The sequence below is a fragment of the Propithecus coquereli genome, unplaced genomic scaffold (assembly GCF_000956105.1).
Source record: "Propithecus coquereli isolate 6110/MARCELLA unplaced genomic scaffold, Pcoq_1.0 Scaffold671, whole genome shotgun sequence".
NCBI classification, from domain to species: domain Eukaryota; kingdom Metazoa; phylum Chordata; class Mammalia; order Primates; family Indriidae; genus Propithecus; species Propithecus coquereli.
Window position 1 is genome coordinate 823,591 of NW_012152741.1, and position 13,567 is coordinate 837,157.

The 13,567-nt window shown below is 46.9% G+C and overlaps 1 protein-coding gene across 1 annotated transcript in view; it reads right to left on the reverse strand.

Annotated features, from left to right (window-relative positions):
- GPR173 (G protein-coupled receptor 173) overlaps positions 1–9,649 on the reverse strand; it is a 20,887-nt gene extending 11,238 nt beyond the window's left edge. The window contains exon 1 of the mRNA XM_012660634.1: positions 9,487–9,649. The gene's annotated coding sequence lies outside the window, so the exon portion shown is untranslated. The remainder of the gene's footprint in view (positions 1–9,486) is intronic.
- Between the last annotated feature and the right edge of the window lie 3,918 nt (positions 9,650–13,567).

Genomic DNA, 13,567 nt, shown 5'->3' on the forward strand with positions numbered 1-13,567 from the left:
CTGCCTCAGCCTCCCGAGTAGCTGGGACTACAGGCATGCGCCACCATGCCCAGCTAACTTTTTCTATATAGTTTTTGTCCAGATAATTTCTTTCTATTTTTAGTAGAGACGGGGATCTCACTCTTGCTCAGGCTGGTCTCGAACTCCTGACCTCCAGCAATCCTCCCGCCTCGGCCTCCCAGAGTGCTAGGATTACAGGTGTGAGCCACCACACCCGGCCTAAATCTCTGTTCTTTATAGATTACCCAGTCTCAGGTATTCTGTTACAGCAACACAAAACAGACTAAGACATGTTCCTAGACGTGTGCTCAAGTCTCAAATGTGTCAGGAAAAAATTCTGAAAAGATTTCATTTGTAAGTTGTATACAAATTCAATATTTAGTAACTCCCCTAAAACTCTGCATTTTTGTTTTGCTTCCCACAATTGTATAATATGAGGAAAATGTAAGAGATTTGTTTTCATTAAACCCCAGTACCCCTAAATCCTCTTCAGTTTACTCCAGTGTGCCCTACAAAGCTTTCGCTTTCTCTGTGTGCCACGTTGTGAGTGCCCCAACACACTCACATCAGTCACATTGCATAGAGACACTAGCACACTCAGGTAGATGTGAGCACATGGGAACATGTGTACATGAAGATTCAAATTTGCACTCACATCTAGACTTAAACCAACTGACAAGCACAATCAAGTGCTCATACACACACACACACACACACACACATCCTTCCTCATATACACAGAAACAGATAGATGTGTACGTAGATACCCATGCACCAGCAAATCCTCAAAGATACACACACACACACACACACACACACACACACAGATAACTGCCTTTCTATAGAAATACAGGCTTAGGCAGAGACACGTTCACCATTCATGTGGGCACTTGCAGACATACATACGTACATACATACACGCAAACCAAATTTCATGAAACTACACACTTAACAGACACAGTCTTATATGCACTGACATAAGAATTGACATTCAGACACAGGTCAAGTCCTCCTCGCATCCTACAGATCTAGGCCCTCCCCTGCTCCACTCCACTGGCTCTTACACTAAGATATTAAAACCCACTATCTTATACAAAGCCACTCGCACAAATCTGCCCTGGCACATGTGCATGTACACACAGTACAAACATGCTCACACATGCAGCCACATGCAGGCTCACTGCTACACGCACAGAGGCAAGCAGGCATGTAGAGCAACACAGGCTCACGCATACACACCCACATAGCCATGGAGGCTTATAAATACAGAGACGCTAACCCTCAGCTGCACACACCCATTCACACCTCCACATATACCCATACAACACAGACACACACACCCTGATGCACGGCCATATGGACACAAGCCCTTTACACACATGCATATACACCTGCATCATCACATATAAACCTGGATACCAAACCTCTGACATTTACAGACACTCACAACAGAGATTCACACATACACATGTGCATACCGAACCCTACAAACCTGTTTACACGGTCAGATAAAAACACGCTGTCATGCACACACACATATACAGACAGAGAGAAGCATGCTCACATATGCAGACATACCAGCAACACAGGTAACTGAATGTGGGATTCAGTCACTACACTACCACAGATACAGGTGTGTACACTCATACATCCAGATGTGTGTGCACCAGGAAATATACACACAGGACCAAGCCCCTCCACCCACCCCCTGGATATCCACTTCCTTTCTCACATGCGCATGGCTTTATGTGCACACTTGGACTCATAGAAGTGCCAACCCACTTTTGTGCACAATCACACACTCACCTACACACAGCATCTGCTCTCATACACACATGTAGACACAGACAATGGGGCAAATATGCACATAGAAACTCCCTTCACACTTGCAGGTAGACACATAATTTTACTTACACACTGGCACAGCTAACGACTATAGTAACAGGTAACACCTTATATGGCACAGAGGACTTGTTATGTGCCAGGCATGGTTCTAAGCACTTTTCATATATTAACTCACCCAGTCCTCACCTGTGAGATAGGCAAATTATTACTTCCACTTTACAGATAAGACATGGGGGCTTTGTTGAGGTTAGGTGACTTGTCCAAAGGCACATAGCTAATAAATGGCAGAACTAGGATTCAAACCCAAAGGCTGCCTCCAGAGACCTTGCAGATCCAATTTGCACGCAGAAATACACAAGCACATGCACACACAAGCCAGCTGCCATTTACTGACATGCTCAGGTGCAAATGGCCATGCACACCTACTCACATACATAGACAAACACGGACATGTTCACATTTAAAGACATTCCAGCAGAGACACATATGCCCTAGGAAATACATACACATTCATACACATGCCCACAATCACACACCCTGCCCAGACACACCCACACTATTGAACACACAAAACATCCAGGTACGCCAACTACTCACTCACATACAGATACACCCACATTCTCAGATACATTCCCCAACCAAATACATCCAAACACTCACACGCACTATCCAGATATACCCACATGCACACCCCCCAGATCCACTCACTCACACCCCCCACAGATTCACCTACACACACACTTTCTCTCTCTCTCACACCACCCAGATCCACTGTCTCACACATACCATCCAGAGACAACACATCTTACCTAGGTAAACACATCCTGATACACAGCCATGTACACATTCAGACACAGGTCAAGCCATACTCACATCCTGCAGATCTTAGATAGCAGCTAGTGGGTCTGAGATACACCCACACTCTCATACACTCCAACCTGGATATACTACATTCTCCTCTCACACACACCAGTCAGATATACCCATTTTCACACATGTGCCCAACACCAATACATCCACATGCTCTCACACAAATCCCATCTAAATACACCCATCTTTATATACACACACCTCAATACACTCACACTCACAGACACTTTTCCCAGACACAGCCACACTTATACAGACTCTCAACTCAGTACACCCACACTCCCACATACAATCATTTGGATACACTCAAACTTAGACCCCGCCCCAACTCAGAGCCCTCATACTGACCCAGGCGTACCTACAATCTCTCTTCCACACACACAGTATCAAGACACACCCACAATGACACACACACCTTCCAAAGGCACTATAGCCCACCCAGATACTCACACTCACAAATTCCTAACCCAAATACTTCCACACAGAGAGACACATTCATTGTTCACATAGCCACCTACACATAATCCAGAGAACCCACATTCACATACAAATCCTATCCAAATATACACCTACACCTTCTCATGTTCTGTCTCTCTCTCCCTCACAGATGTATGCGCATGCGCACACGCACACATGCACGCACACACACCCCACACAGTCCCACTCAGATACATCCACCCTCTCATATATACATCACCGCCCGGATTCATCCGAGGCTGTGTGGAGACCACTGAGATCCACTCAAAGCCACACACGCAATCTAGGTAAATCTACATCCGCACGTACATCCCGCCCGGACACATCCGACTCTCACACACATATCCAGGTGCACCTCTCCACACACACCACTCCCCAGATGCACCCGTGTTCTCATCCCCTCCACACCACCCAGATGTGCCCACACTCCATAGACACACTTCCCACTCATATGTGCCCCCAAACTCTCTTTCATACACCCATCCAGTTATACACACACACACACACACACACACACACACACACACAAGTACATATACACCCACACTCTCCACCCACATACACAACCAAAGGTCTCACTACAGATCATCCCCAGGTATACCTTACTACACATTCTGTCACCCAAATATACCTGTGCTCTCACCTGCCCTCCACTGAGATAAACCCACCCGAAATACACACATGCACTGTCTCAGACATAGCCCAAATGTACCTACACACCATCTGGATACACCCACACCTCACGCACACCTATTATCCTGAGACACATGCACCCCCAACCCAGTTAAATCCAAACTCTTACACCCCATCCACATCCACACTCCTCCCACTGGAGACATCCCTGCTCACACCCCTACCACACTCAGAAATACCCTCACTCTCTCTTGCACACATGCACACAATCCAGACCCCTTCTCTCTCTTAATCACTGTCATTCAATCTACCCACAGTCCACACACACAATGCAGATACACCCGTACTCTCACACACACCACCCACACATAGCTCACCCAGATATATTGCCACACACTATCCATAGACACCCCCAATTATATACACACTCATATACACACTCACCCTCGCCCAGATGTGCACAAATTTTCTCTTACCCACACTGTCACAATACACTCTATCACATACTTCCAATTTCCTAGATACACTTGAGCTCTCACCCACTTAGCCACCATCCAGACATATCCATACTTCACTCCCCCCCATACACCCATACACCCTCATATATACACCCTACCCAAAAAACACCCACACTCTCTTACACACACGACACAGATACAGTCACATTATCAAACACATATACCATCCAGATAATCCCCCACTCTCTCTCTCACCATCCAGATACACCCATGCTCACACATCCCTCAAATATACACATCCTCACACATATTCCCACCCCAACTCTCACTCATACCATCCTCCATCCAAACAGGCCACTTTACATACACCCAGGTTCACCCCTTCCCTCCCAAATACACCCAAATGTCTCACGTACACACCCTACCCAGAAACGCTCGTGCTCCCTTTACCTGCAATCCACATCCTTTCTCTCTCTCTCACCAGATATATCACACCTTTCTCCCTCTCTCTTTCTCTCTCTCCCCACACCTAAGATATACTTTCACTTATATATACATATTCACATTTAGATTTCTGCCTGGATGGCATAATTTGGGTGCTTTCAGTGAAAACCATTTACCAATCTTAGATACCATACAATGCCATTTTGCCCTGCACCTTTAATGGTGGGGAGATGAGAAGGGAGGTCTTTGTGTTTCAAGGAATCTTTTTCTAAAAAGCTCACAGGTCCCTTTCCCACAGTAGGACATCAGCCATGATTGGTTCCTACTTCTTGGGTGTGACTGATGACAGGAATTATCCTGAGACTCCCACAAAAGCCCAGCACATGGTCAAGGCCAGAGAGGCCTCAGAAGGAATGTCATGGACTGCTAAGGTGTCATAGCTTGTTGCCAATCTGTAGGATGTTTACACAGTTACAGACAGACGTGGTCCAGCAGGGCACAACTGACTCTCAGACAGGCACATAAGTACATGCTGAGGGACACATACAGTCACACAGTCTCATAAATACCCTCTCTTATCACTCCTTCAGTGATAATTCCTATCTGCACAAGCCCAAGGCCAAGTATCTCTTTCTCCCACACCCACCATCAGACAGGCACGTGCACAAATACATACATTCATCCCTACACATGGGCACATTTACAATAACGCACACTCGCCCTGTACGTGGTCACACATGTGTACATCCATTTACTCTTAAACACAGGCATGCATGCATGATATACATTTACACGAAATAATGCCCATGGGTGACATACAACCACTCACAAACACAGGGGTACACACAGGCACACTTTCACATGTCCACAGACAGGCAGACTCTGTATCACACCCAAAGAGACAATGAACAAATAGGGACACAGACAGGAAAGCTCCCAAATGTGTACACATACACACCCAGACATGACCAAATAAGTGTATTTACACACAACCACACATCTGTGCAGGCATACTCACACACATCAACACCCAGACGTGCACATGCTTATAAATGAGATGATGTATAGATACGCAGACATTCTAACATGCAGACTTGTATGCACAGCTGGACATGCACACCTATGAGCATATTCACATGCACATAGACCTGTCCATTAATCCATTCCCATATGCACACAATCAGACATGGAAACGGAAATGTACTCACAAAACACACTCACACTATCACAGCCAGATATTTATACCACGTACGTTCCCACACATTCCCACACCCATATGAGAAGCCACACAAACAAAAAAAGAATCATTTACACCTACATTCCCACAGATGGACTCGGACACAAAGGTATGTTCACACACATGCACATATGGAAGTATACTCACATACTCACACACCTGCACATCTGCGCAGGCGCTGATCCACACTCATCACAGACACATGCACGTAAAGACATCCTCATGCACACACACACTCAAACACACTCCTAGGCTGAGAGTGGCATGCATGTACATTTACTTACATTGTTCTACAACATGTGCTCCAGAACAAAGGTACATAAACAGAAACACACATATGCCAATAATTAAAACTGTACAACCTGGTACATTCATATATCTGTACATTCAGACAGGCATAGACACTGGCATATTCACACACACAATTAGAAATGCATGAACACACAGGCATATATATAAGACATGTTCAATGAAACATACACAGTCATGTGTGCACACATACTAGCATGTACACACACATATACACTCACAGTCACAGGCATATTCAAACACACACTTGCACTCACACTCACGCTCAGAAATTCAAACAAAACCCATAATGAGACATGCACACAAATATTATGAAATATAGTTACTCATGCATGCCACAATCAGACATGCACTCGCACATAACAGTGCACACACAAACATAATTAGACATATATACAAATGCATCCATTCACCTATGCACACAGCCATGTGCTTGTATACAAGCATACATCCCCCACAGCCATACTCATACACAAAATCACATGTGCACACCCGCAAAATATATCTTCATTCATATGCTCACCCCTATTCACACAATTAGTTCTCCTTATACTAGTGTGCCTACCCACACTAACGTTTCCCTAATTGGATGTGGACATATAGGTTTGCCTGTAGATGATACACACTCAGACATGCACACACAGACATATATATAATGCAAAAGTACTGGAGAGTCCACATAGACATTCACACAAATTCACAGGCCTACTCACACAGATACAGGACAGACACACCCACACAGAACATGTTCACACACATACACACACACACACACACACCCTGCCATACATGCACAGACATGCACATGTTTATGTCCTTACACTCACAAACACACCATTTAGATGCACCTACACTCACATACACATGCGGGCATATACCAATATACACAATCAGATACAACTAGGTATTCACCTACTTGGATGTGCACATCCAGGCATTCTGAAACCCACACTCATATACATACAGCCAGACATGTACACTCAAAGACAAACTGATAACACACATATACAACCAGACATTCAACAGGCCTATTGGCTGAAAGAAACACACCCACACTCAGGCTTAGAATCAAACGTGCCCATTTGCTTACCCAGACAGACATGCAAAGTCATACCCACCGCTTTGTACACACACAGGCCTACCCAGATACCCACAAACTCACACACACGCCATCACACAGCCTGCTCACACACACGAACTCATACGTATCCACAGTGTCCATGAACAGACACACGTACTGCACACTCAGCCACACATTTTCAGTAGCACATATACACCCACGCTCAGGCCCAGATGCCTGTGGACCACAGGCTGGGTCCTCTTCCTTCCACAACAAATGCTTCTTCAGAAAAGTCTACTCTATGCCTCAAAGGCCGGGTCTTCTTGGCCTCAGCCTTTCCCCTCCTCCCCTCTTCCCCTGGCCACTGACCCCACCATATCGCCACACCCAGAAACCAGCGAGCAGATCCCATTCTTCCCCAACCTTAGGGTCTAGGTGAGCAACTCCCTGGGACCCCTCCCCCACAGGTCTGGCTGCTGCATGGGCCACACCCCAGCTCTACCCAAAGCCCTGTGATCTCAGGAGCGTCAGCCTTGTCTCCAGGCCCTGTCAACCACTGACCACAGGCCAAACTCTTGCCAAGTCTCCCCTCAACGGGAGACACATACATCACCAGGGCCAGGAATATTGTAGGCTGAAAGCCAGGCCTCTGCTGGCTCGTAGGGGCTCAAGCCTATGTGTGTGTGTGTGGTGTGTATGTGTGTGGTGTGTGTGCACAAACAGGCAAATGTACAGGGAAAGAAGCCTGGAGCGGGGTGGGGATGGGTGGTTCTGCCCATAGCCACTACTTCTCATTCCCTACAAATGGGAAGTAAGAACATAGAGCTGCTCCTGCCTCCCCTCCACTCCCCACCCACCTCCCTGCCATTTGCCCACCTGCTGCCCTCCCCACATCTCTGCTGAGACCCTGGAGAAGAGGGACCGGTTCCCTCTCCCAAATAATCAATAACGATATTAATCATGAGTAATCAACAACATTGACCATGAGCTTTGCTGACTGCTTTAGTGCCACCTTGATGCACATCCTTTATTTATATGCACCAACTCATTTAGTCCCTACACACCCATGAAGGAAGGGTTACCAGTCTCTTTGACAGATGGGAAAACTGAGGTTCAATAAGTGGCATGCTTCCACTAAAGTTGCAGAGCTAGTAGTTGGGAGAAGTGTCCCTGGGAGAATCCATCTTCTCCATGTATCAGGTTTTCCTGCCCCTCCAGATATAAGGATCTCTGGCCACTGTGCACAAGGCCATGAGATCTGGGAGTCCCAGACACGGGCATCTGAAACAGAGATAGACAGCCCTGTGGTGGAGGCTGGGGCCCACACCGTGGGGATGAGCATGTTGTGCCTGGCCCCTGCAGGTTGTCAAGTGGCTTGGTCTTTGCCCCTGCAGAGCCATCAGGCTGTCCAGGGCCTGGAAGTGTGCCCCACCCCCACCTCACCTTCCTTTAGCCCTACAGTGGCTTCTCCCCCTAGCTGGGAAGCACAGCAGTATCTTCAGTGGTGAGTGAGCAAAAGTCTGTGCTACCTGTGGGGAGAGACAGAGGGTGGAAGGAAGGAAGGAAGGAGAGAAGGAAGGAAGGGTGGAAAGGAGGAAAGGAGTGGGGGGTGGTCTGGGGTGGGAGCAGCTTCTCTGTCATGTCTACCCACTTGCTCACTGCCCAGGTGTGTGCGCGCGCGCGCGCGCACACACACACACACACACACAGGCCCAGCAAGCAGGCCAAGGATCCTGGAGGAGAGTGGAGGAGGGAAAGAGAGAGGAGGCAGCTGCAAGAGGCTGAGCCTGCCCAGGGTGCATGGCCAGCTCCCAGGCATCCCTTCCACAACTAGCACACAAGGAAATATTAACACAGCCTCTTGCCCAAACGCGACCATAATGACAAAAGCAGACCCTGTGCAGGGGAAACAGGTGGTGGCTCCCTTTCTCATGGGACATTTGGGATTGGAGAAGACAGGGAAAGATGAGGAGTCTTCAGGCTTGAGTGCCCAAGTAGCCCCTGTGATGGAGCAGAAAGAGAGAGAGAGAGAGAGAGAGACTAACAGAGTCAGAGAGAGACAGCATGGCAGTGATGGAGACTGAAATATGTGTGGGGAGACAGAAGAGAAGTCCCAGCCCCCTATCCTTAGTGGAGGGATGCTGACTGCTTACCTGGGCTCTCTCAGCAGGGATGTCTTGGAATCCAGGATGGGGGCTCAAGCTGTCTCACACAGGATAAATCACAGCTCAGATCACACTGTGGGACCCTCAGTGATCTGGCGGCCAGTGACACTCCTGCTTCTGTTGCCGTGGATACAGCCGGGCTGGTCTAAATCTCAGGCACCAGGAAAAGCAGGCACCAGAGGGGTGCACTGGGCAGGGTTGGGGGTGTTGGGGAACACCAGGTGGGCAGCACACAGCCTTGGGGTGCCCAACTAGGGGGCAGGTGGGGGTCCCAGCAGGTGCTTCCCCCACTGAACACTCCCACCCCCATCTTCATGCCACCGCCAAGATGGGAGGGGGCCAGCGCTGGCCCCTGCTACCCGTCTGCCCGCCTAGCTGCCGGTCCCTCCCTCCCCCTCTGCCTGCTGGCCTCCGCCTTTTGTCCTCAGAAGACACGGTCCCCACGGGGCCTCTGCCAAGCTTCTAGCAGATGCTCAGGGTCCGGGGCTCCTCCCTGGGAGCACACGGGCCATAGCCTGGGAGAGCCCCAGGTTGAGGGGGCTCTCATCCAGGCTCACCCTGCTTCCCAGGCCTGCCGGGGATGGGGAAGAGGTGCAGGTCCACAGCCAGAGGCAGCAGCAGAGGTGGTGTTGGGGAGGGGATGGACGCCAGAAAGAGGGGGTGGGGTGGAGAGAGAGGCTGGCCTGATAGCTGTGTTCCGGGTTTTAGATCCGGGTTGAGGAGGGTGGCTCAGAGCATCCGAGGGGGGTCCTGATGCAAAACGAGGGCACCATGGGCCTGCCGGAGAGAACTTCCTGGCCGGGGAACCACCCCGGCATACACAAATCCAGGTCCCAAGATGCTGGGGACACCCAGCCTGGATAGGGCCTCAGTGGGGAGTCCAGGGCTCTAAGTTGGACCCCATCCGGCCTGTCTGTCCCCCCTCTCCTCGATTTGCACAGTCCCTGCCTCAGGGGCAGGCGGGGGAGGGAGGGAGACAGGGAGGGAGAGGGAGGGAAGGAGGGAGGCTGAGCAGGCAGGGAGACTCCCAGCCACCAGTCTGGTCCTCCCTGGGGCGGGGCGGGAAGCGGGGCTGTGGAGGCCAGGAAGCAGCGGGCTGGCTGGCTGACTGGGTGGGGATGCTGGCGTGGTGGCTGTGATGCCAGGACAATAGCTGGCTGGGGAAGTCAGGCTCCAGCCTTTCTGAGAGAGGCATGCGTGGAGGTGGGGAGAGCCGGCCAAGAAGCTGCTGAGAGAGCAACTCTCACGGGCTGCAAGTGCAGAGGAGGCAGGGTGTGGGGGACTGTGGGGTCTGGATTGGGACAAAGATCCGGTGGAAGTTTCTTAAAAGCTTTGGAATGGGAGGGATGCTTGGGGTTCCGAGAGGTAGGATAGATCATTTTATTTAGAATGGGGTTCTGTGGGCATTTTTCCAGCAAAGTGGGCTGGGGGTGGGGGTGGGGAAGGAAGACTGCCCCCCTCTGAACAGTCCCTCTCAGGAAGTGTCCTGTGCCACTCCTACTTTCTCTGGGCCAGTAGACACGCAGGAACCCACACTTAAGGCCATGTCCCAGGACGGCAGAATAGGACAGGTGAGGAGAACATCTGGCAGGTAGAGAGATGAAGACAAAAGAAAACTAGTTCTGTTTTGAATAGGATTAAATTGGGACCAAATGATGCCACAGTGACTCCCCTAATTTATAGCATCCAAGAATTCCAATTCTCTTTATATAAAAAATTTGATTTTGCTTCACTTCCTTTCTTCCTCCATCCATTGGTTCATTCATTTATTGAACATGGCTTTATGTTAGCCCCAGTGGTGGGCACTGATGATACAGGTGAGTCAGACTTGCTCTGCCACCAAACTGTGGGCCTGGGACCCACATGCATGTAAATCACCCAGGCCTACCTCCCAGAAGTACTAATGTGGCTGGTTTGAAACGGAGCTCCAAAATCTGTGTTTTGACAAGGCCATCAGGTGGTTATTTTTATGCCCACTGAAGTTTGGGCAGTATGTTTTGGAGAGGGAGGAAAATTCATGGGTCAAAGATAAATTTACAACGGAAATTAGAAAATATTTTGACTTGATTGATAATGAAAATATTACATCTGAAATCCTGTGGGATGCTGCTAAGGCTATGCTTAAAGGGAAATTTATAGCTTTAAATTCATATATTTTAAATATAAAAGAAAAGCTAGTAATTACCTCAAGAAGTTAGAAAAGGTAGCAACTTAAACTTAAAGAAAGTAGAAGGAGGGAAACACTAGAGATGAGAGCAGAGATCAATGAAACAGAAAACAGAACTACCACAAAGGGGATCGACAAAGCTAAAAGTTGTCTTTTTTGAAAAAACTAGAAAAATGATAAATCCCTAAGACCAATCCAGAAAAAAATATATAGATGGCACATGAGTATTAGGAACAAAGAGGGCACTACAATGCAGGTCACAGAGATGAAGATATAATAAAAGAATATTATGAAGAACTGCTTTATACTAACAAATTTGAAAATTTTGATAAAATGAAAATATCCCTGGAAAAATACAAATCACTAAAACTCACACAAGAAAAAATAGAAAATCTGAACAATCCTTTAAGTAGTAAATAAATTGAATTTATAATTAAAAAGCTTTCCACAAAGAAACCTCCAGGCCCGGAGATTGTTAATGGTGAATTCAACAAAATATTTAAGGAAAAAACCCACTAATTTTCTAATTTTATGCAAATTCTTTAAGGGAATAGGAGAAAAATTATATGATCATTTAAATAGATGTAAAAAAAGGGCACAATGACAAAAAAACTTGGCAAACTTAAGTTTGCCAAGAATATAAGGAAAATTCCTTAATTTCATATATATTATGTACAAAAAGCCTGTAGAAAATATCAAACCCAGTGGGGAAATGTTGAATGCCTTCCATTTAAGATTAAGAATAAGACAAAGATGCCCACTATAATCACTTTTATTCAAATTGTCTGGGAGGTCCTGGCCAGTGCACTAAAGTAAGAAAAACAAAAGACATAGGATTAAAAGGAAAATACAAACACGCAAATATTTACAGATGATAAAACTTTTGTGTGTAGAAAATCCAAAAGAATTTATAGAAAAATTATAGAATTTTATTCATACTAATAAGTTTATCAGGATTATGAGACACAAGATCAATATATTATAACAATCAGTTTTTCTCTATACACCAGCAATAAGGAGTTAGAAAAACTTAAAAAATAGAAGATACTGGCCTGGCACAGTGGCTCATGCCTATAATCCTATCACTCTGGGAGACTGAGGTGGGAGGATAGCTTGAGGTCAGGAGTTCAAGACCAGCTTGAGCAAGAGTGAGACCCCATCTCTACAAAAAATAGGAAAATTAGCCAGTCACTGTGGTGTGTACCTGTAGTCCAAGCTACTCGGGAGGCTGAGGCAGGAGGATCACTTGAGCCCAGGAGTTTGAGGCTGCAGTGAGCTACTATGATGCCATTACACTCTAGCCAGGGCAACAGAGAGAGATTCTGTCTCAAAAAAATAAAAATAAAAAATACCATTTATATCATCCAAACAGCAAACTATATAACATAATTGAAAAAATTAAAGAAGACAAATAAATGGAGTGATATACCATGTTCATGAATTGTAATGATATACAATCTTCCAAAATTGATAGAGTTAGAATAAAATTCTAATAAAAATTCCAACATGTTTGTGTGTGTGCACGTGTGTGTAATTTAACAAGCTCACTCCAATACATTTTTTTTTTTTTTTTTAGACGTACAAGACTGCAGTGAGGATTCCACCAGTCGCTTTATTCTTATACTTTTCTCTGTCCGGCAGCTACTTCCTGGCACGTGACTACCTTGGGCGCCCTGAGAAAAATACATTTTCATTCCTTCCAGACGATTGCTTAAGGGAAGCAGACGTTTGCATCTTAACTTCTTGCATCTTAACTTCTTTATCTCATTACGGTATGCAGGACAATGAGACACCTTGGCTTGTTTGCAAGACCCCAGGCGCTTGGTTATCTGTCATAAAGCTATCTGTCATGAGGAATAGTTCTGTTTGGTCAACAGGCTGTGCCCGGGCCTATTGACCTCT